This window comes from Ctenopharyngodon idella, chromosome 9, assembly GCF_019924925.1.
Source record: "Ctenopharyngodon idella isolate HZGC_01 chromosome 9, HZGC01, whole genome shotgun sequence".
Taxonomy (NCBI): Eukaryota; Metazoa; Chordata; class Actinopteri; order Cypriniformes; family Xenocyprididae; genus Ctenopharyngodon; species Ctenopharyngodon idella.
In genome coordinates this window covers 27287176-27310608 of record NC_067228.1, presented here as the reverse complement: position 1 = coordinate 27310608, position 23433 = coordinate 27287176, and the positions used below count along the sequence as shown (strand labels likewise).

Sequence of the window (23433 nt, the reverse complement as noted above, 5' to 3'; positions counted from 1 at the left end):
TTAAAACATAAATGACACCTTTCCAGCAGTTGAGTCACTTATTTATTTGACAGTTTAACAATCAATGACAAAGAGATAGAAAATAAAAGGGGCAAAAAGGACAAAAGCATTACAACCTTTAAAAATAACATTACTTTCAGAAGTCTTATGTCATCATAAATACAAGAGGTCCAGTGGCTCAAGTTTTCAAAATCTGGCTTGCATCAGACAACTGCCTCTTTTCCTTTGGGTTCTCTGAAATCTGAAGAAGAAAGCATGATGTTACTTAAGAACAAGTCAATTCAGTTGTCATACATCACTGTGAAACATTTTCAGCTAGTTAAACTTAGAAATGTAAGTTCACCTGCTGCCTTAAAAATGTGAGTTAACTCAACTTGAAGATAAGCTTTGTTTCAACTCAAAAATAGTCAAGACAACGCATTACTTTAAGTTAAAATTTAAACTTAAAGTAATGCATTGTCTTGACTATTTGTGAGTTGAAACAAAGATTATCTTCAAGTTGAGTTAACTCACATTTTTTCAAGGCAGCAGGTGAACTTTCATTTCTAAGTTTAACTAGCTGAAAATGTTTTACAATCACATTCAATAATGTTAATATGCTAAACACAATATGATTCATTTTTTATTAACTATATTTATAATACTATTAAATTATGTATATCTATTTATCACTTCAATAACATGGGAAGGTGTCCAATCTTTCCACCCAAGTTTATCTCCATTCCTAATTAAACACACCTTTAGCCACTAATCAAGGTCATTAGGATCAATGAAACCTTCCAGGCAGGTGTGTTGGAGCTAAACTCCTCATGAAGAGGAATAAACACCTCTGAACTATGGCCATTACATAAATCTCAGTTCATTTTTTGTGATACTACATAGCATTTAAGTTTATCTTGTAGAATAAAAGAGCTTAGTTTTTTTTTTTTTTTGATGAAAAATTCTTTAAAGCTGCCGATTCACCTAATGTAGACCTTAATCTGTTTAAATATCACAAAATAGCCATGTCAGTCACTTTCTCAAACACAAGGGGCCTCATTTATAAAGCGTGCGTACACACAGATTTGATCTTAGAGTGTGCGTATACGCTTAAATCCACGCCAGTGCTCATATTTATAAAAATGGTCTTTGACGTGGAAAAGTGCTTAAAGCCACGTCAGGGTCTGAGCAGACGTACACACTTTTCATTGTCAGATTACTGCAGGGTTTTTGGAAATTTAAGCTATTCTTGCAGCTCGCTAAGGATTTGGACGATTACTGTTGATCTTTTATATGTAAATGACATTAATTAGGTGTTGTTTACAACGTGGGGAACTGAAACCATTCAGCTGCGTTCAAGATCATTTGCGATTTATAGATTTCACATCTGAAAGAGAGGCGTACGCTCGTTTTCTGTGTGTACGTTCATTCTATAAATCACACATACGCACATCTGAGAAATGATCGTAAGATCAAATTTAGGACGGTTTCTGCGCAACATTTTATAAATGAGGCCCAAGGTGTAGTTTTGTGTGTGTGTGTTTCAGTAGGAATAGGCTAAAATGAATGGAGATGTTATATTCCTCAAATTTAATACAGATTCTGGAATACATCTCACACATGTTCCCTCCCCCACCATCATGGCACGAAAATACTAATAAAACTTAATTTTGGAAAAATACTTTATATTATAAATCTTTCTATTATCTGGCTGTCTATTAATGCAATACAATGAATCACAGCCGTCTGTAGTCTCCCAGTGGCTTACATTATTGGCAGTTCAGTGTTAAGTGAGTAATTTACACCAAAACAAAAGATAACATCTATGCTTTCATGTCTGAAAACATTATTTTTGTCTTACGTTTCATAATAAATTCAGACAAGCTCAATACAGACTCATTTTCCGTCCATTTATTTTCATGAATTGGAATGTCTACAAAGGATTGTGGGTGATTGAACGTCGCGAAGGATACATCATGCACCCTTCAAAATCAGCTGAACATAGGACGCGAAATGAAGTTGCCTTTTAAGGATCCTTCTGATTGAGACGGCCTTCAGCGATGTTTGATGACGTGGCAGCCGAGATATGCTGCCTTCGGAGGATGCAGCCATCGGTTTGAGACGCACCCAATCAATGTCACATTTATTATCAAGAGGGTGCTTTTTTTTTTTTTTTTTTTTATAAACTGTCCATCCTTATCTGCCTTCATCCCACTTAAAAGAAAGAAGGCAAGGTGCTCTGCAAGCATTGAGTAATTGATGCAATATGTGGGCTATGTGTAAAGTATGATATTCTTGTTCATGTTCATGTCACTTGCACTTCAAGAAATGTAGGAACTTTAGTAATATATATTAAGAATTTTATGATTAAAGCAAGATGCATGCACTTTAAGAATTTAATAATTTTTTAAAAAATAGATTCAGCAAATCAAATGCAAATAACAAGCACAAAAAAACAGAAATAAGAAAGATGCAACATTGTTTGAAACCCAGAGAAGTCAGGTGGTTCAACAAACAAGACTCTGTATAGGATGCACCTGTGTTTTCTCCCTAATGAGAAGAAATTGATTAGACTATACTGAGAAGTGCACATGCAGAACCAAAAATGGGTGATTACCAATCAGTGCGCATTTTCTAACTACAATTGGTGTTTTTCAACCATTTTTCTATAGACTTGTTAAAATCATGAGGGCCCACCCCCAAACCAAGCCCCCAGTGGATTAGAGCAAATCAGGTAAAGCAAGTGAAAATGAACTGATACGCCCCACTGACTGAAAAACACCCACTAGTGTTCTGCACAGATACATGCCTGCAGGATCTTGTAGTCATCAGCTACAAATCACTGTTAGTTCAATGTCACTATCTTCACCCATGTGTGCCATCAACTTTCATCAAAATTTCAATGCTGATCCAACATACACTAAACATTAAAATGTCAGTCTCAACCAAAATGATGGTTTGGATCAAAACTCAACATTGTATCAATGTCACCATGCTATCTGGGTGGTGTCTTGAGGAGGAAAGATCATGTTCATGAAACTGACTGTAGACCTGTTAAAAAACAAAAAAACAAGTGAGACACAAACAACATTTCAGCTTCTGTTTAAAACTCTGCTGTGCAATTCATAAATTATCATATAATTGATTAATAAAACTTACACAGGCTGTTATTGTGTGTTTGTCACAGTGAGAGATCATCTTCATCTATGCAGATCAAGCACAAAGAGTAAGAAAACATATCATAACACGTTTAATTTCTCAAACCAGTAACAGATATAGAAGCCCAATAATAACCTGAGGTGTGGTGAATGCACTAACATCCTTCTTATCTGAACCAGAGCTGATCTTCTGCCTCATTTTCCTGTTACAATGATGTAGCATTTGGAGAACAGAATGTCTCTTAAAACACACTTTTCACACAAGTTTACTTCATTTGCCCATTAACAATTCAGTGTGATGAAACTGAAATAAAGTCAATATCTAAAAGAATAGGCTCACATCTATACATAAGGGTATGTCAGGTGCTATTTATGCATTACAAAGTGTAAAAATGGTAGATACTATTTACACTGAGTGTTTGCACTGAGATCTTGTTAATAAGAAGTGCAAATTCTGATAGATGATATATTCAAACAAAATGTAAATACAAGTGAAAAGCTATTTGTGCTAAAGGTAAAATATGTAACCAGTTGCTGGCAAAGTTAATAACTTTTGCTGACAAAGCTGACTATTTCCACTCATTTTACATAGACACTGCCAAATAAACATTTGAATCATGTAAAAAGTAGAAAACAATAAATAAATCTCTCACCTGTGAATGCAGAAGCTGATGGTGATTATCAGAAAGACCATAATGACTCCAGAACATGAGATGATGATGATGATGATAGAGCGACATTTGATTGGGTGACGCTGGTCTGTTTTCTGACAGACACAAAAGAGTCAACGATATCAGTCAACCAGCACTCTACTACAGTGGTTCCCAACCACTTTCCTGGAGGCCCCCCAACACTGCACATTTTGCATCTCTCCTTTATCTGACACACCCATTTCCAGAAATTGTATAGGGAGATGAGACGGTCTGTATCTCTTACCATTAGAGAACGGCTAACTTAATCACGTGTGGAACCTCTCAGCCTATCGTGTAATGGCAGTGACATCAGTCGCAACATTTCCTAGTCTGCCTTCTCTTAAAAAAAAATACATTTTTATCAAGCTAAAATCTACATATAGTTCCCAATGAAAGTATTGTTTAGTGTAAAACATGCTGAAGATTAGCAAACAGGCTGTCGATTAATTAAATGACTAGCTAGTTCCCCTACAAAAGCTGTTTAATCAGCATAGTGAAGCCTCTCATCCATTGACATCCATTCAAAAAACAGCCTCTTGTCTCCTTCCCTGCGTATCGCCAGAGGGGGAGCGTTAGCGTTAGCCGTTACGCTTTTTTGGCTAAAGGTTGCAGGCTTGCCTTCCAGTGGCTTTGCCCATTTCAGGTCTTGGAGTCTCTAATGAGCTGATGATCTGAATCAGGTGTGTTTGATTAAGGAGACAGGGAAAACATGCAGTGTTGGGGGGCCTCCAGGAATGTGGTTGGTCTACTAGATACACTGGTTACAAACATACTTATACTTCTTCTGTACTAAATGTACTTTACTTGTTTTTAAAGAAAACAAATTCAACAAATGAAATCATGGAATAACCTGTTATTGTTAATGTCCATCTTATTGCTGCTGGATAACATGTGTAGTTTCCTGCATCAGATGCTTGTATTTGATGTATTTTTAATTCTCTTGGAACTCCTGGGTTGATGTGAATCCTGTTTGAGCTGAAGTTTGTCATAGTTCTGTTACTGTAGGAGTCATGACTAAAAATAACAGAGTTGTTCATGTTCCATATTAAATGTTCATCAACTGGGGTTTTGTTGCAGTGAAGTGTAACTGTTTCTCCCACAAACACTGTTTTGTTGATGTGCTGCCGAATCCTTTGCTCTTGATTTGATTTGGAATAATCTGATGAAAAGACACAGAAAATCACAGTCACTGCAGTTTCACAATAACTGCATTGGACTGCTCTTCACAAAAGCTTTGTGACCAATGGTTCTATCAACTTACTTAAACCTGACAAAAAAACACATTAGAATACAAATAATTTTTTTCAACAACTCTGCTAAATTGTAAAATGTTAAATAATATTATTATTTAGTCATCAAACTATGTTAATGCTTTATACACATACCAACATGCAACGAGTACATCGTATTTATCAGCTTTGAGAAATCATAAAACAAGTGAGGAGGGGAAATAAATCTTGATCTTAAATCAGTACCTGTGTAAGTCAGGAGAATAATGACGACACAGAGATCCAGATGAAGAATCCTGGTTTGAAAATTTGCCATACCAGGACACTCAGTTTAAGGGCTGTGAAGAGTATAAAATGTCTTACTGTCCGCTCAGTATCTTGAAGGCTTGTAGACGTGCTGTAGAGACTGAACTAGTAAAGGAAGAACTGAAGACAGAGGGCAATGCCTATAAGACAGCTGATGAGAATATACTTAAAAACATTTTGTACAGTAGCAGATTATTGGACATAAAAAGCAGTTACACAGAATATAGTCTACAGTAATCATGTTTTTTTTTTTTTAATGCAGTCTTTAAACAACAATGCTGAAGAATAATTATTAAACAGGTAAATGCAAACACAGTTCACCTAAATACAGTGCTCACATATACATTACTTATATAATGGATGGTAATGTAAGGTATACAATATAATCTGATTAGTTTTGTGCTCTTGTCTGCAGTGACCAGTGAAACCACAGAGCACATTTTCCACAGCAGAACTGTCACATCCTGTCACTGTCTACCATGTTCATTTGTCGTATTAAACAGCTCACGCTTGTTCATGTTCTTCTTTGTGTTTACTTGCTAAATAGTTTTTTTTATATATACTAAAAATACTACGATTTTTTATTTTTTACAAAAAAATTCTATTCTTCTTTTCTCTGTTATATTTCTGCTATGGCTTGTACTGCTGTATATTACTCTTGAAACTGAGTATTGCTCTGCTTTTTACCTCAAAAAGCTCTGCAGCTTTTATTAAGGCTTTTCTCAATAGACATCTGAAATGTCTTTACCTTTGTCAACCAAATTTACAGCCTAATCAAGACTGGTCTTAACTTTAAGTCAGTTAAATAAAACCGTAGATTTAATTTGAATCTGAAAAATAAGACTCATTAGCCTACTCCTTGGCAAACTGCTTATCAGACTAGTTCTTAAGAGGGAACCCCTCGTGTTAAGACTTGTATGACTTAATATAACGTAAATGATGTCTCTTTTTGAAATATGTAGTTAGTAGAAAACCCATGAAAGATTTACAGTATTTAAAAAATCCATGACATATTTGGTTCGTTTGGACAATGGGCGGTGCCATTTTGTTTAGAGCGTTCTATGTCGATGACGTCAAATGGTTGCACTCACTGAGCGACTGACACTGTCCTATTGCTATTTTTACCGCAACACAACTCGGAATATAATATACGATGCCACATTGTGCAGCTTTTGGTTGCAAGCTTTCAGTCGATGAGCCACAAGAGAAGCGATGTAAGTCTTTACTGCTTTAGATATCTGTGATCGCATAAACTGTGTGTATGTTAGTTCACCCCAAAATAAAAAGTCATTAATTACTCACCTTCATGTTGTTCTACACCCGTAAGACCTTCGTTCATCTTCGGAACACAAATTAAGATATCAGACCCTGAGTCCATTGGAATGGACATCACATGGATTTTGGTTTAAACCAATAACATTTTATGTTTTTATAATATTAGTACTGCCTAGTCACTGATTGGTCCCTGATCTACTAATCACAATGAAAGAATGACCCATAACTTAATCTGATTGTGCTTCAGGCATCACAAAAGACAGGCATGGCTAACCAACTAGACAGGAGGAGGAGGACCTCCTTTTTTATCTTTTATATGAAGATCTATGTTCATGGCATCATCAACTTGCACATTATAATCTTAATAATATCAAGTGATAATATTAAAAGTTAATTTGAAAATCTTTCAGAGCTGAAGAACACAGGATTTTTTTTATGTTTGATGTCCATCACAATGGACATTAGGTCTTAATCAAATTATTATTATTATTATTTTTTTCCTTCTGATTCTGTCTTCTATGTTGTGATCATAAGCTGTCATTCAGTTTTTCATTAGTTTTAGTGAAAAACAGAAATAGCAAATGTGAAATGATTGCATACACTGCAACACACACACACAAAATCACACACACACACACACACACACGCCCTGATGCTATATGCACACAATCATATATTTATCAAAAACAGCAAGTACACACAACACACCCACAAACACACAGAGACATATACACACATATTCCCATTCACCCACTGCAAACAACAAAAATAATAAAACAGGTTTTTTGAGAATTCATCTGATCATCTTACATTTTCTCTGCATTCTTATTGCATTGCTCTGCATAGACAGCAATGGTACTTGCTCTCTTAAGATCCATAAAGGTACTTAAACCATATTTAAAACAGTTCATGTGAGTATATTGGTTCTACCTTAATATTATAAAGCGACGACAATATTTTTTGTGCACCAAAAAAACAAAATAACGACTTTTTAACAATATCTAATGATGGCCAATTTCAAAACACTGCTTCATGAAGCTTTGGAGCTTTACGAATGGAATCAGTGGTTCGGAGCGCCAAAGTCACGCGATTTCAGCAGTTTGGTGGTTTGACATGCGATCCGAATCACTAATTCGACTCAAAAGATTCATAACGCTCCGGAGCAGTGTTTTGAAATCGGCCATCACTTATTTGGTTTTTTTGGCTCACAAAAAATATTCTTGTCGCTTTATAATATAAAGGTAGAACCACTGAACTCACATGAACTGATTTAAATATGTTTTTAGTACCTTTATGGATCTTGAGAGAGGAAGTACCATTGCTGTCTATGCAGGCCTCGCTGAGCCATCGGATTTAATCAAAAATATCTTAATTTGTGTTCCGAAGATGAACGAAGGTCTTATGGGTGTAGAACGACATGAGGGTGAGTAATAAATGACATTATTTTCATTTTTGAGTGAACTAACCCTTTAAGGTGATCAGACGATTTTAATGCGTCAATAATACAACATTAGTTCGAACAGCCACAGAGACATTGCACAGCTTTGATGTTTTCATCCTCGCTAATTTTGCGCTCTGGCTCAAATTGAAAAGGCTGATCGGATTTTAAAAGGAACCATGCGGATATTAATACCTGTATGCGTTACTAGATTACCGTTGCACCAAAACATACAGATAAAAAGCCTCAAAGGCATCAGGGCTAAAATGAAGAGAACAAAGACGCAGATCTTTAGGAAGTTTTATTCTTCCACATTCTGCACAACTTCCCATTCTTTTCTCCTCTTTTCACTAGTAAAGCAGTGAAGACTTACATCGCTTCTCTTGTGGCTCATCAACTGAAAATTACAACCAAAATCTGCACAATGTGGCATCGTATATTATATTCCGAGTTGTGTTGCGGTAAAAATAGCAATAGGACAGTGTCAGTAGCTCAGTGAGTGCAACCATTTGACGTCATCGACATAGAACGCACTGTGCACCTAAACACAATGTTGCCGCCCATTGATTTTTTAAATAACGTAAATCTTTCATGGGTTTTCTACTACAAATTTCAGTAAGAGACATCATTTACGTCATATTAAGCCATACATGTTACTGATGTGACATTAGTTTCACACATATGAGATTCATTAAATTCATGAGCATTCAATTTCAAATAAATTCTGAAACTAGTATGTAAGTATGTAAACTTATAACATTAGCTTGTTTTCTATAGTACTGCAGTCATGTTTCTCTATAGGAACAGTAAAGCAGGAAGCATGTTTGTGTGGCCGGAATAACTAACCACACAAAGCTGATTGCTCAAAATGTTTCTCATGACCAAGCACACGTCACAATCTTTGCAAATAAACAAAAACAGTTCACAGTTTGAAAGCTCTTCAAACTAATCAATTTTTATTAGTTTCTTTAAAAGTCAGCAAGGAAGGACCATTCGTCTTAAAACAGTAAACAACTTTTAGGCCGAGTATTTTTCTCCACTACTAACACCTTTTGTTAGTTTTATATCCTCCTGGTATTTTTTCATGTCATTACATTGTTTAGAGCATATGAAACTAATGAAAAAAAAAAAAAAACATTTTTGAAAAATTATATTTTATTCATATGTTATGCTATGTCCTCTATAGTGGACACCAGGACTAAGTTGTTTAAAAAATAAAATGGCATGAAATGACCTGTATAGGCATGGGATTTTTCTTATTCACCAATCAATTTTTAGGCTTTAGGATTTTCTTTAACCAAACTTTGTTTAAAGATGATTCTCAACTATGTTATGAAAGATATAACGGAATGAATTGATATACCATTTTACTTTATGTAATATGTGGGTTAAAACAGCCATACATGGGTCTTCCCATTCAATACAATGCATCTATTATCTATTATGTTATTTTCAAAATCTTCAATGCTATAGTTCACATATTGTGAACTCTAGCTCATAAGAACTGTATGGTTAAAATATAACAAATTTTTTGTTGCTTAAGCCCTGATGTCTATTGTAGTGGACATGAAAAAAATCTAATAAAAAAATGAGTTTGCACAAATCTTTTTTTTAGACTCATTTATACATTAAAGAAGAGCAAGTATCAAGTGGATAATTTTTTTTTTTTTTTGCTCAGTGGAACATAATTCAGGTCTGAAGGGGTTAAATCCGATGGCTCAGTGAGGCCTGCATAGACAGCAATGGTACTTGCTCTCTTAAAATCCATAAAGGTACTTAAAACATATTTAAAACAGTTCATATGAGTACATTGTTTCTACCTTAATATTATAAAGCGACGACAATATTTTTTGTGCGCCAAAAAAACAAAATAATGACTTTTAACAGTATCTAATGATGGCCAATTTCAAAACACTGCTTCATGAAGCTTTGGAGCTTTACGAATGAAATCAGTGGTTCGGAGTGCCAAAGTCACGTGATTTCAGCAGTTTGGTGGTTTGACATGCGATCCGAATCACTAATTCGACTCAAAAGATTCATAACGCTCCGGAGCAGTGTTTTGAAATCGGCCATCACTTATTTTGCTTTTTTTTTGGCTCACAAAAAATATTCTCGTCGCTTTATAATATAAAGGTAGAACCACTGAACTCACATGAACTGATTTAAATATGTTTTTAGTACCTTTATGGATCTTGAGAGAGGAAGTACCATTGCTGTCTATGCAGGCCTCGCTGAGCCATCGGATTTAATCAAAAATATCTTAATTTGTGTTCCGAAGATGAACGAAGGTCTTATGGGTGTAGAACGACATGAGGGTGAGTAATAAATGACATTATTTTCATTTTTGAGTGAACTAACCCTTTAAGGTGATCAGACGATTTTAATGCGTCAATAATACAACATTAGTTCGAACAGCCACAGAGACATTGCACAGCTTTGATGTTTTCATCCTCGCTAATTTTGCGCTCTGGCTCAAATTGAAAAGGCTGATCGGATTTTAACAGGAACCCTGTGGATATTAAGACCTGTATGCGTTACTAGATTACCGTTGCACCAAGACATACAGATAAAAAGCCTCAAAGGCATCAGGGTTAAAGTGAAGAGAACAAAGACGTGGATCTTTAGGAAGTTTTATTCTTCCACATTCTGCACAATTTCCCATTCTTTTCTCCTCTTTTCACTAGTAAAGCAGTGAAGACTTACATCGCTTCTCTTGTGGCTAATCAACTGAAAATTACAACCAAAAGCTGCACAATGTGGCATCGTATATTATATTCCGAGTTGTGTTGCGGTAAAAATAGCAATAGGACAGTGTCAGTAGCTCAGTGAGTGCAACCATTTGACGTCATCGACATAGAACGCACTGTGCACCTAAAACACTGATGTGACATTAGTTTTACACATATGAGATTCATTCAATTCATGAGCATTCAATTTCAAATAAATTCTGAAACTAGTAAGTATGTAAACTTATAACATTAGCTTGTTTTCTATAGTGCTGCAGTCATGTTTCATAGGAACAGTAAAGCAGGAAGCATGTTTGTGTGGCCGGAATAACTAACCACACAAAGCTGATTGCTCAAAATGTTTCTCATGACCAAGAACACTTCACAATCTTTGCAAATAAACAAAAACAGTTCACAGTTTGAAAGCTCTTCAAACTTTAATCTAATCAATTACATAATGAAATAATTTAAACTGTTTCACATTGCCATATTAATTTGGTAAGTAGCCGTGCAACTAGCATGTGTGTACATTAGCATAGTCAGATGGGTTATTTATTGCAGCAATGACCAGCTGATTGGAAATACTTATTTTCATATTGAGACAAACACCATTTTTGTAAGGTTAGACTGAATCATGAGACGAAAGGAAAGGAAATAAATAATATCTTTATTTAGATTTTATCCACAACTATCCACACACCAGCATAACACAATGAAAGATGACCACTTATCAAGGACATTTTTAGATACTACAAAATAAGTGTGTGCAGTATCTGAAATCATAGATAATGTGTAACTGATGACAACTTTACATTTGACCTCCTGGTATTACTGAGGATAAAAACTAAGCGAAATCACAATTAACCACTAAATTCCTCTTCACTCATTAACCACAAAGGGGAGGTGCTGCATCTCTGAGACCATCACAAGTTCACATTCTCAATCTCTGCTGACTTTTGCACAGACTACAATAAACATGAGCGTCTGCATGAAGATATGTGATGATCAAGCAATCGTTCTGTTGTTTATTAGTTTTTTTAAAAGTCAGCAAGGAAGGACCATTCGTCTTAAAACAGTAAACAACTTTTAGGCCGAGTATTTTTCTCCACTACTAACACCTTTTGTTAGTTTTATATCCTCCTGGTATTTTTTCATGTCATTACATTGTTTAGAGCAACAAATGAAAAAAAAAAAAAAAAAAAAAAAAAATTTTTGAAAAATTATATTTTATTCATATGTTAGGCTATGTCCTCTGTAGTGGACACCAGGACTAAGTTGTTTAAAAAATAAAATGACATGAAATGACCTGTATAGGCATGGGATTTTTCTTATTCACCAATCAATTTTTAGGCTTTAGGATTTTGTTTTAACCAAACTTTTTTTAAAGATGATTCTCAACTATGTTATGAAATATATAACAGAATGAATTGATATACCATTTTACTTTATGCAATATGTGGGTTAAAATAGCCATACATGGGTCTTATTCATGTAATGAAAAAAGAAGTGTAATAATGGGAGTAATAATTGGCAACATTTTCATAATAATATCCAATAATTAAGACCCCCTTCTAAAAGGAAATGAAGAAAAGACATAACTGAGGAAGTCACATTAAACTGATATCCTTAGACTGGCACCAGCAATAGAGTCTTTCCCAGCAGTCAACATCAAGTACCACTGTGAAGGGGCTCTAGCTGCAACGCAACCAGAGAGATGGCATCCACAGCTGGAGGGGCCAATTGGGAGCTATAAACAGGACTCTGGCTTGTGAGTCTTGAATTTTGGCCAGTACTACTGCCAAGGCTAGGGCATCTACCCCCAGTGTTCCCCTCGGGCTCGTTAGATTCGGGGCATCATGCCAAGTCAAATGATATGCAATTTTATATCGGCCATTTTGGCCGTCGGCAATTTTGCATTTTGTGCTAAAATGCTGTATTTTATGAACGCATTAGTGCATCGTTACGAAACTCGGTATGTGTCATCAGCACAATGCCCTGAAGGAGCCTGAGAAGTTTCGGACCAGCGCTACCTAGTGGAGAATTTTTTTTAATATGCTTATAACTTCTGATGTGGTTGACTTATTTTCACGGGAGTAATATTCCTTAGACTCCCGAATCCTTGCCGAGTCCAACGATACCAAACATGCTAGGTTTCGCCTTATGGTTTGTGCGAACTGGTGATTTAGCACTTAAAAAACAATTGCGAATATCTTCGAAACCGTTACTCTGATCGAGACGAAACCAACGTAGGAAACACACCTTAGTTGATTACAAAATGTCAAAGCCCAAATGTCAAAATTTTGATAGGAAGTGGCAAAAAAATCAAAACAAAGTCATCCATGGGTCATTTTTTATGTTCTCATACATAGACAGGTGCATCTCAATAAATTAGAATGTCGTGGAAAAGTTAATTTATTTCAGTAATTCAACTCAAATCGTGGAACTCGTGTATTAAATAAATTCAGTGCACAGACTGAAGTACTTTAAGTCTTTGGTTCTTTTAATTGTGATGATTTTGGCTCACATTTAAAAAAAACCCCACCAATTCACTATCTCAATAAATTAGAATACTTCATAAGATCAATAAAAAAAGGATATTTTAAATAGAAATATCAGGCTTCTGAAAAGTATGTTCATTTCTATGCACTCAATACTTGGTTGGGCCTCCTTTTGCATGAATTACTGCATCAATGCGGTGTGGCATGGAGGCAATCAGCCTGTGGCATTGCTCAGGTGTAATGGAAGCCCAGGTTGTTTTGATAGCGGCCTTCAGGTCATCTGCATTGTTGGGTCTGGTGTCTCTCATCTTCCTCTTGACAATACCCCATTTTTCTGACAGGTCAGGCGAGTTTGCTGGCCAATCAAGCACAGTAACACCATGGTCATTGAACCAGCTTTTGGTACCTTTGGCAGTGTGGGCAGGTGCCAAATCCTGCTGGAAAATGAAATCAGCATCTCCATAAAGCTTGTCAGCAGAAGGAAGCATGAAGTGCTCTAAAATTTCCTGGTAGATGGCTGCGTTGACGGTTGACTTCAGAAAACACAGTGGACCAACACCAGCAGATGACATGGCAGCCAAATCATCACTGACTGTGGAAACTTCACACTGGACTTCAAGCAACATGGTTTCTGTGCCTCTCCACTCTTCCTCCAGATTCTGGGACCTTGATTTCCAAATGAAAAGAGGACTTTGGACCACTGAGCAACAGTCCAGTTCTTTTTCTAGTTAGACCAGGTAAGACGCTTCTGATATTGTCTTTGGTTCAGAAGTGGCTTGGTACGTGGAATGTGACAGTTGTAGCCCATTTCCTGAAGACGTCTGTGTGCGGTGGGTCTTGACTCCAGCTTCAGTCCACTCCTTTTGAAGCTCTCCTAAGTTCTTAAATTGACTTCGCCTGACAATCTTCTCAAGCCTCAGTCATTCCTTTCACTTGTACACCTTTTCCTACCACACTTTTTCCTTCCAGTCAACTTTCCATGAATATTCTTTTTGCACAGCACTCTGCGAACAGCCAGCCCTTTCAGCAATGACCCTCTGTGGCTTACCCTCATTGTAGAGGGTCTTGATGATCGTCTTCTGGACAACTGTCAAGTCAGCAGACTTCCCCATGATTGCTGTTGGGATTACTGACCTAAACCCAGCATTTATACCCTAAGAATGGTAATTTAATAGAACTTGAAATTAAATATTCCAATAATTTGAGATACTGATTTTTTTATTTTGATGAGCAGCAAGCTGTAATCATCAAAATGAAAACAAAAAAGTCTGGAAATATTTTACTTTATATTCTAGATTTATTAGACATATTTAAGTTTTACTTTTTGCATTAAATTACAGAAAAAAAAAAAAAAAAAAAAACTTTTTCATGATATTCTAATTTATTGAGATGCACCTGTAAATGTCTATAACTCTGAAACGAAATGAGATATTTTCACCAAATTTGAAATACACATGTATGGGCTCACTCTGAGGACACATAAAAAAAAGTGGTGTGATTGCCCCTCTTGGTGGCGCTATAATTAAACAAAACATGAAATTGCCATTAACTACAATACAGTATTATGATAAAAATGCTGTGTTTTATGAATGCATTGGTGTACCATTACGAAACTCAGTATGTGTCATCGGCACCATGCTCTGAAGGTACTCAAAAGGCTTTGAGACAGCGCCTCCTTGTGGTCAAATGCTATAATAAAATTAAAAAAAAAAAAATGCTAATAGCTTTATAAAAATGTGACCTATTGTACTGAGATTAGTCTTAATAGATTCCATGGGTCATGCTGAGAACATTAATTTTTTATTATATTTATATTTATTATATTTTAATATTTTATTTTATTGTTTTTATACTGTTTCTATGACAGAACATATGATAAATGTAATATAGGCTACAGGGTTATATATTTAAAATGTTAGTAAATGGACGAACTTTCATATAGTAGTGGTCTGGGCTCAAACATTCTGACACGCAAAGTGAAGCATTCACGTGACTGGAAACAATGTGAGGCTTCGTTTTTCGTTAATCACGTTTCTCTGAAAACAATACGCACATTTCGGGAAAAAGGCGCTCAGAGATAACGTAAAAAACAAAACAAAAAAAATCACGAAGCATCTACACAAGCACATCAGAGTGCAGTTACGTTCATCAGATTTTCTAAGTGGGGAACAGGAAAGAGACAGTCGATCAGTAGATTTGGTCAGCATTAAATCGTTCCCACCAACGTAATGGTTGAATTAATCGGTTTTTGCGTACAGAAAAAGAAAAAGAAAATAAAAAAAAAGTTCTGCTATTTCTGTGCGTACCCTGAGATAAAATCCTGCAGGCGCCCCTGCGCTCATATAATAGGGAGAAATACATGCATATAGGGTTACATAGATACTCTTCTGGAGTATACTGAATACATTTCTGGAATTTAACTTATGGGTTAAAGAGAGTCCTTCTATATTTCTGTGCGTGTGTGTATTGGGTCGTCTGAGGTTCAGGCCTGGTTTAGGGTAATTCGATCTGAGTTGATAAAGATCTTTGTGAAGTCAAAGAGGGAGAGTTTTATGGATATCTGAGTTGTCTCACACCTCGCAACAGAGCTGTCGAGTGGGCCATAAACTTCAGCCAGACCGGAGCCTAACGTGAGATATACATGAGAAGTTCGAAAGGCTAAAAGCTTTTCGAATTCAAAGTTGGTTTGTTGATCTTGATCCTCTCCAGACACTACAATAATGTCAGCAAGAGCCTTTACCTTAAAACGCAGACCAACTTTTAGGCCAGGTATTTTTTCTCCATAACTAACAACTTATGTTAGTGTTACGGGACAGCAAAGATGAGGAGAGGCAAGAATCCAATTACAGCTATTTTATTCAAAAAACACAAACCAATAAAATCCAAACCAGGAACAAAATCCAAGGAACAAGATCACAACAGCTTCACAAAGACAACAACTGACAAAAGACAACTGAAGCAGGGGTATAAATAATACAAAGGCAAACGAGGGCTAAGAAACAACAGGTGGGAACTAATCAGGGTAACTATAGAAACTAACAACAGACAAAACAAACAGGAACTGAACACAGAAACAATAGGAACAGAAAACTTCAACTTAAAAGTCCTTAAATGCAAGCCAGGGGAACACAAGACAGGAATCATGACAGTTTTATGTCTGGCCACAGTCATCCTTGACCCCTTCCATTCTTGTGCATGTTTTGAGTTTAAATGTTCACCCTACACCTACAGTGGAAGAAATGTTGAAACAGAAAACCACTCAAAATAACAAAATCAGTTTGCAATAAAAAATAAAAAAAAAAATAAAAAAAAATAATTCTCTACCATTTTCTAAACAGAAGTTATTGAAATGTAACTCAAGAGAGGCAAAATTTTAATTTTAGCATATATAATGGGCTTTCCACACTGTGCTTAACCCCAGGTTATCACCATTCTAAACATTGCTTTTAATCCCGGGTAAAGGAACGTTTCATACTTTTAGATGCAGGGTTAGCACCGCTTTTTACCCAGGGTCATGAAACTCTACTCCGGAGCAGGGTTAGCACCACTTTTGAAACAATGCAGTGTTAGAATGTTACAGCTAGACGCTTAGCAACAGACAACTAATCACGTACTCATATTTGCCTGCTTTGGACAGTCACGAAAACACTGTGCATTGTATATAAACAGTAAATTCAGCATTTGAGAGGATAAATGTCAAATGCTGACAGAAAACACAACAATTTGAGTAAAGAAGAGACTGTTTCATTCTTACCTTTATAGTCCAAAATGTCCATTCAGTATAAACGCAATAGTACAGTCAACAATATGAGGATGTGCAATGCTAGAGCTTCTGTGAACTGGTCACGTGCTGCGTTTATCCAATCAATGACACTGACACCGCAAATATGCAAATAAGAAGGTTAACCCAGGGTTTAGGAATGTACAATGTGAAACATCAGCTTATGAATACCCTGGATTAATTTTTTGTCCCCGGGTAAATTATGAGCAGTGTGAAATATGAAGCAAGATAACCCAGGATTCCATTTACCCAGAGTTTAGAGTTAAACATTTCAAGTGTGAAAAACCCTTGTGTGTCTTTTGGAGTGTCATTAGCTGATTCAGGTGTGTTTAATTGGGGTTGATGCTAAACTTTGCAGGACAGCAGCCCTCCGGGACTGAGTTTGGAGACTTCTGCTCTAACCCATGAAAATTACTAAAAACATCTTCCTGTATTGAGATGGTCATCTGATGAGTGGCAGACACATAAACTGGTGTCTTGAGAAGGAAAGCTATTGTTCATGAGACTGTATGAAGACTGTAGACCTGATGAAAACAAAGAATAAACAAGTGAAACACAAACAAAAGGCATTTCAGCTCCAGTTTTCAATTAGATGGAACAAAAGTGATTTTACAAAGAAGTAGTTTTTCCATCAAGAAGTGTGTGTGTCTCAGTTTGTTTTGTTTTGCAGCAGTTGGGGCCAGAGATAGATGGGGACAGTGAAGAGACATGATGTGGTGAACAAGTTCAACTGTGTGGTGGGTGTCAAGTTCAACTGACTTACACAGGTTGTTATTGTGTGTTTGTCACAGTGAGAGATCGTCTTCACCTATGTAGATCATGCACAGAAAGAAAGAAAAAGAAAATTGGTGAAAATATACTGCAAGACTATCTTTTTACTCAGAATTCAAGAACAGATCCCCTACTGCATGTGCCGAATAGTAACCTGTGGTGTGGTAAACTTACACTCTCCTTGACTGTTTCACTGTGACCAGAGTTCATCTTCTGTCTCAGTTTCCTGTTAAATGATGAATCATTTTCACATCACAGATGCAGCTCAGTTTATTATGATATATGTACATTTAGTCAACAACAGCAAAATTGAATTTATGCATTTTCACACAAGCGATGCAGAACACTAAAAAAATGCTGGGTTATTTCAGCCGATGTTTGGGTCAAATGTGGACAAACCAAACCGTTGGTTTAAATTTGTAAATTACATTTTTAAACCCAACGGCTGGGTTTGTCCATATTTGACCCAAACATGGGTTGAAACAACCCAGCATTTTTAGAGTGAACATGGCAATGTGCTCCAATATATTGAATGTCAGTTCTGTATGAATGTCTTTGTGTGACATTTTTGTTTTGAAATGTTTCAGTAATTCAAATTATTCACATTAGATTTATTTATTTATTTTTTTAATTTTATGAATCATAAACATACTTCATCAGTAGAAAACATTTGAAATAACCAGTTAAACATGAACACCAACAAGTACTATGCAATAATTTAAGACATTTCTCCATATATTTGGGCAAGACTTATTACTAAGACTTATTTCATTGCTAGCATTTTATGTAGGCCTTAATGTGTGTGATAACTTGTCCCTCGAACAACGAATAGACTGGAGACGTTAGAGTTGATTTCAAACAACGCAGCAGGATTTTATTTTCTTCACATCACTGTAGTGTATATTGGTATATTTACGTAAGTCACGCAGGACTTCTTTTTTTCTTTTAATTCACCCATATGCATAGGAACATTAACTACTAAATAAACATTTCGTTGCTTTACTCTTAAATCAAAACCAAAAATAATAATTCCTTTGGAATATCACATTTCCAAATTACTACAATGTGTATCTTCAATACTCACAGTTTAATAATATTTTCACACTTGCATAATTGAACTAAATTACAGCTTGACTGTATATGGCCTAAATTACAAATATATAGACTTTCCTTTTTTTTCTTCGCTCATCACGTATCAATTTCTTCATCAAATAGAAATTATTATTATTATGATAAAACTTATTAATGTCATAATTGTTGGTCATAATGGAAATGACACCACACCTGAGGGACAGTCATAATTTGTGTAAAAGTGTAAATAAATAATTTCAACATATTAATTTGATTATAAACTATTTAGTATTTTATATTAAAAGGCCTGGGTCTGTATAGGCATAATTTGCAGATGGGACAGAAGGGACATGACAGCGAGGACTGCTTGACTGGAAAAATATTCTGCTTTGAATTGTGTTCTATATTGCAAAAATCACTGCAAAGTAAATATTTTTACTTGAATTATGATCAGTGATTCACACTTGATGCAATAGAGTATCAGTTTACGGTCGGGGAGGTTGAAATGTGTGTAATTTACACATTTATTTACACTAATAGTTAATAAAAGATGATTTAATTAATGGCAATTCATATATGACTTAATATATTAATAAGATGGTCTTTATTAGTTGCTGCTCTACCATTATTGAAGAATTTAGATAATGTATATCCATACATTAACTCATGATTATCCGTGCATTAGTTAAGTATGAATTAATGCATAGTAGTATATTGAATATTGTAATATTGTAGCATATTGTAAAGGCTAAAATCTGTTTGTTTTAATAAGAATCAACCCCTGGGACATAAAATTGCCCTGAGTTGAAGAACCACCCTTATTGTCACGCTAGTTGTGTATAAATACAAGAACACGACGAAGAAGATCAGATAACAGGTTAGTTTAATTCACAAGATAAAATCTAATACCGTTTGGTAGATTCACACAACTTAACATCAAGACGTATAGACGAGATCCAACCAACACAGAACAGAACAGGGTGATTATATAAGGGAGCTAATGAGGGAGAATGTAATCAGGTGTGGAAACAGGTGTGGATGGTTAACTAATCACGATACACATGATGAGGGCTAATGAACAGAACAAGAGATGACAGAACTGAATGCAAACATAACAAAAGTCCATGGGTGTGACACTTATGAAGATTTATAGAAATTAGTGATGTGTGTATACTTGGGAAATATTTGAAGGTTATTCATAAAAGTCAATTGAAAAAAATACAAACAAAACTCAATGTCTCTCACCTGTGAATGCAGATGCTGATGATGATCATCAGAAAGACCATAATGATTCCAGAACATGAGATGATGATGATGATGTAAAGCGGTATTTGTTTGGGTGACGCTGGTCTGTTTTCTGACAAACACAAAAGTGTCAAACACATGATATCAGTCAACCAGCACTCAAATACTAGTCACTGGTTAAAAACCTACTTATATTTCTTCTATAATAAATACACTTGTTTTAAAAGAAAACAAATCCAACAAATGAAATCATGAAATAACCTGTTATTGTTAATGTCCATCTTATTGCTGCTGGATAACAGGTGTAGTTTCCTGCATCAGACGCTTGTATTTGATGTATTTTTAATTCTATTGGAACTGCTGGGTTGATGTGAATCCTGTTTGAGGTGAAGTTTGTCATAGCTCTGTTACTGTAGGAGTCGTGACTAAAAATAACAGAGTTGTTCATTTTCCATGTTAAATCGTCATCAAACGGGGTTTTATTGCAGTGAAGTGTAACTGTTTCCCCCACAAACACTGTTTTGTTGATGTGCTGCCGAATCCTTTGCTCTTGATTGGATTTGGAATAATCTGATAAAAAGACAACAATCACAATCACTGCAGTTTTACAGTAACTTCAGTGGATGGTAAAATCATGCACACATGCAAAAGCTGATGAGACACATTGTTCATATGGCTCTTAATCTTTTAACCTGATAAAAATAAAAACATTCAAATACAATACAATCAATATATTTTTCAACAACTACACTAAATGGTAAGATAAAATGATGAAAATAATTCCATCATCAAACAATGTTGGGCTTTATACTCATATTAGCTATGAAATGTACATCCTGTTTATCGGCTTTAAGACGAGGACATCATAAAACAAGTGAGGAGAGGAAATAAATCTTGATCTTAAATCAGTACCTGTGTAAGTCAGGAGAATAATGACGACACAGAGATCCAGATGAAGAATCCTGGTTTGAAAATTTGCCATAACTGGACACTCAGTTTAAGGGCTGTGAAGGAGTATAAACTGTCTTACTGTCCGCTCAGTATCTTGAAGGCTTGTAGATGTGCTGTAGAGACTGAACTAGTAAAGGAAGAGGTGACGACAGAGGGCAATGCCTATATGACCGCTTATGAGTTTATTGAAGCTAAAGTAGCATAATAATGACTAAATGATGTGGAAAAACGTATTTTTCACTGTCATCCATGTGCTTGAAATACCTGTAATGAACATCAGAGTTAACAACAAAAACCTTTAATCAAAATAATTTCAGTAATCTTTAAATGGTGTACATACAGCACTATGAACTCAGAATGAATGCAAAGTATTTAATAAAATATTTAAAAGTATGAACTTTTAAAATTTAGAAAAGAGAAATCAAAACTTTCTTGAACATACAGTTTGGTAAATGGCAAAGCAACTAAATCTGCTTTGCCATTCTCTCTCTCTCTCTCTCTCTCTCTCTGTGTTATTTCCGCTCATTTGAAGGGTCCGCTTCACACACACTTGATCTGGCACAGGTTTTACGCCGGATACCCTTCCTGACACAACCCAGCACTGAGGCTGTGTCCGAAATCGCCCCCTATACCCTTAAATAGGGCACTATTTGAGGGGACAGCCATTTGTAGTGCTGTCCGAAACCATAGTGGACGATGTTGAGTGCACTCATTCAATCCCACAATGCACCGCAATAACGAGTGTACAACCGATGCACGCTCAACGGCTAGAGAATACCCATAATGCACTGTGAGAGTCGCGCGCTGAATGAATTCCCGCGTCTCGCCAGGAGATGGTGCCCGCAGCTGAATCAATCATCCATTCATTTTCCAAACCGCGCTGGTCCAGCATTATCATACAGGTATAAATTCCTTTTTAATGAATCATTAAATCGTTTAAAAGGTTTGAACATGCTAGTTCAACATAAATATTCATTACTACTGGAGATGCCAGTTTGCTACATTTCAAAAGATTATTAAACAGCAGCACAAACTATGCGAAATCGGCAGCCCTTCCGGTGCACTCAGTGTCTCGTTTCATTCACTCCTTCAAGTGGACTATATTAGTGGAGTAATGTAGGAAATAGTGAATGAGGGTATAGGGGGCGATTTCGAACGCAGCATGAGAGTACTGGGACAAATTCACACACACACACTATGACATTCCCTTTTGAGGGAACTCGCACTGCGTCCCGAAGGGGGCGCTATGGGAACGCCCTCAGCGTGAATGCGTCTCATGCACGTGTGTCCAATGGCGAGAGTGAACGTCACCGGCGGGTGACGTCACGACCAGGAAAGGATAAATACACATCCGGAAAGACCGGCTTCACCTTTTGTGCCTCAGCAAAGTGATCTGTGTGAAAACTGTCTCTGTCTATTTATTGTTGTTTGACCTTAAGCATTATATATTCTAGACAGGAGTTTATTGGCGAGCAAATAGCAACTTGAGTCGTGCTGCCCTGCCCTCGCTACTATACGAGTGGGGATACACGCGATTCATGTGTTGTTTGTTTTAAAGCAGAGCATGCACGTCAGCTCTTGTATTGGGATCTGACAGTGTTCATTCATAAATTTCTCGATGTGATGCACTATCAAGACTTTTAGCTCTGCTCCTCTTGGCTTTTTTCTCGAGGGAATAAAGTCTTAAAGAATCTATGGCTTGGATCTCGCGTTTGCCGAGGCGACGCGAGGATTTCGAGTCTGCAAACCAATAAAGATTTTAGTGGCTCTAATCTCGCATTTGCCGAGGCAAAGCGTAGATTAGGGTGTGCAGACGGCAGTTATACAGGTGCTGGTCATATAATTAGAATATCATCAAAAAGTTGATTTATTTCACTAATTCCATTCAAAACGTGAAACTTGTATATTATATTCATTCATTACACAGAGACTGATATATTTCAAATGTTTATTTCTTTTAATTTTGATGATTATAACTGACAACTAAATAAAATCCCAAATTCAGTATCTCAGAAAATTAGAATATTACTTAAGACCAATACAAAGAAAGGATTTTTAGAAATCTTGGCCAACTGAAAAGTATGAACATGAAAAGTATGATCATGTACAGCACTCAATACGTAGTTGGGGCTCCTTTTTTGCCTGAATTACTGCAGCAATGCGGCGTGGCATGGAGTTGATCAGTCTGTGGCACTGCTCAGGTGTTATAAGAGCCCAGGTTGCTCTGATAGTGGCCTTCAGCTCTTCTGCATTGTTGGGTCTGGCATATCGCATCTTCCTCTTCACAATACCCCATAGATTTTCTATGGGGTT

At 36.2% G+C, this 23433-nt stretch overlaps 1 protein-coding gene and 1 long non-coding RNA gene across 5 annotated transcripts in view; one reads left to right on the top strand and one right to left on the bottom strand.

Moving 5' to 3' along the window:
- On the bottom strand, nt 1-21986 carry LOC127518709 (uncharacterized). Of its 3 annotated transcripts, XR_007931621.1 has the most exons (13): nt 21082-21986; nt 20431-20739; nt 20170-20281; nt 18028-18079; nt 17846-17890; nt 17056-17606; nt 5305-5484; nt 4680-4988; nt 3791-3903; nt 3274-3340; nt 3139-3183; nt 2955-3030; nt 1-241 (listed from the first exon to the last, which is right to left on the bottom strand). It is a non-coding gene; the product is annotated as an uncharacterized LOC127518709 (long non-coding RNA). The 3 variants fall into 3 exon arrangements; XR_007931622.1 differs by lacking the exons at nt 1-241; nt 2955-3030; nt 3139-3183; ... (2 more) ...; nt 4680-4988; nt 5305-5484 and having other exon boundaries at nt 16140-17606; nt 21082-21384; nt 21563-21977; XR_007931620.1 differs by lacking the exons at nt 1-241; nt 2955-3030; nt 3139-3183; ... (2 more) ...; nt 4680-4988; nt 5305-5484 and having other exon boundaries at nt 16140-17606; nt 21082-21909.
- The window catches only part of LOC127518706 (uncharacterized), a 33822-nt gene continuing 32300 nt past the window's right edge, over nt 21912-23433 (top strand). For both annotated transcript variants that reach the window (XM_051905720.1, XM_051905719.1), the window contains exon 1: nt 21912-22022. The gene's annotated coding sequence lies outside the window, so the exon portion shown is untranslated. The remainder of the gene's footprint in view (nt 22023-23433) is intronic.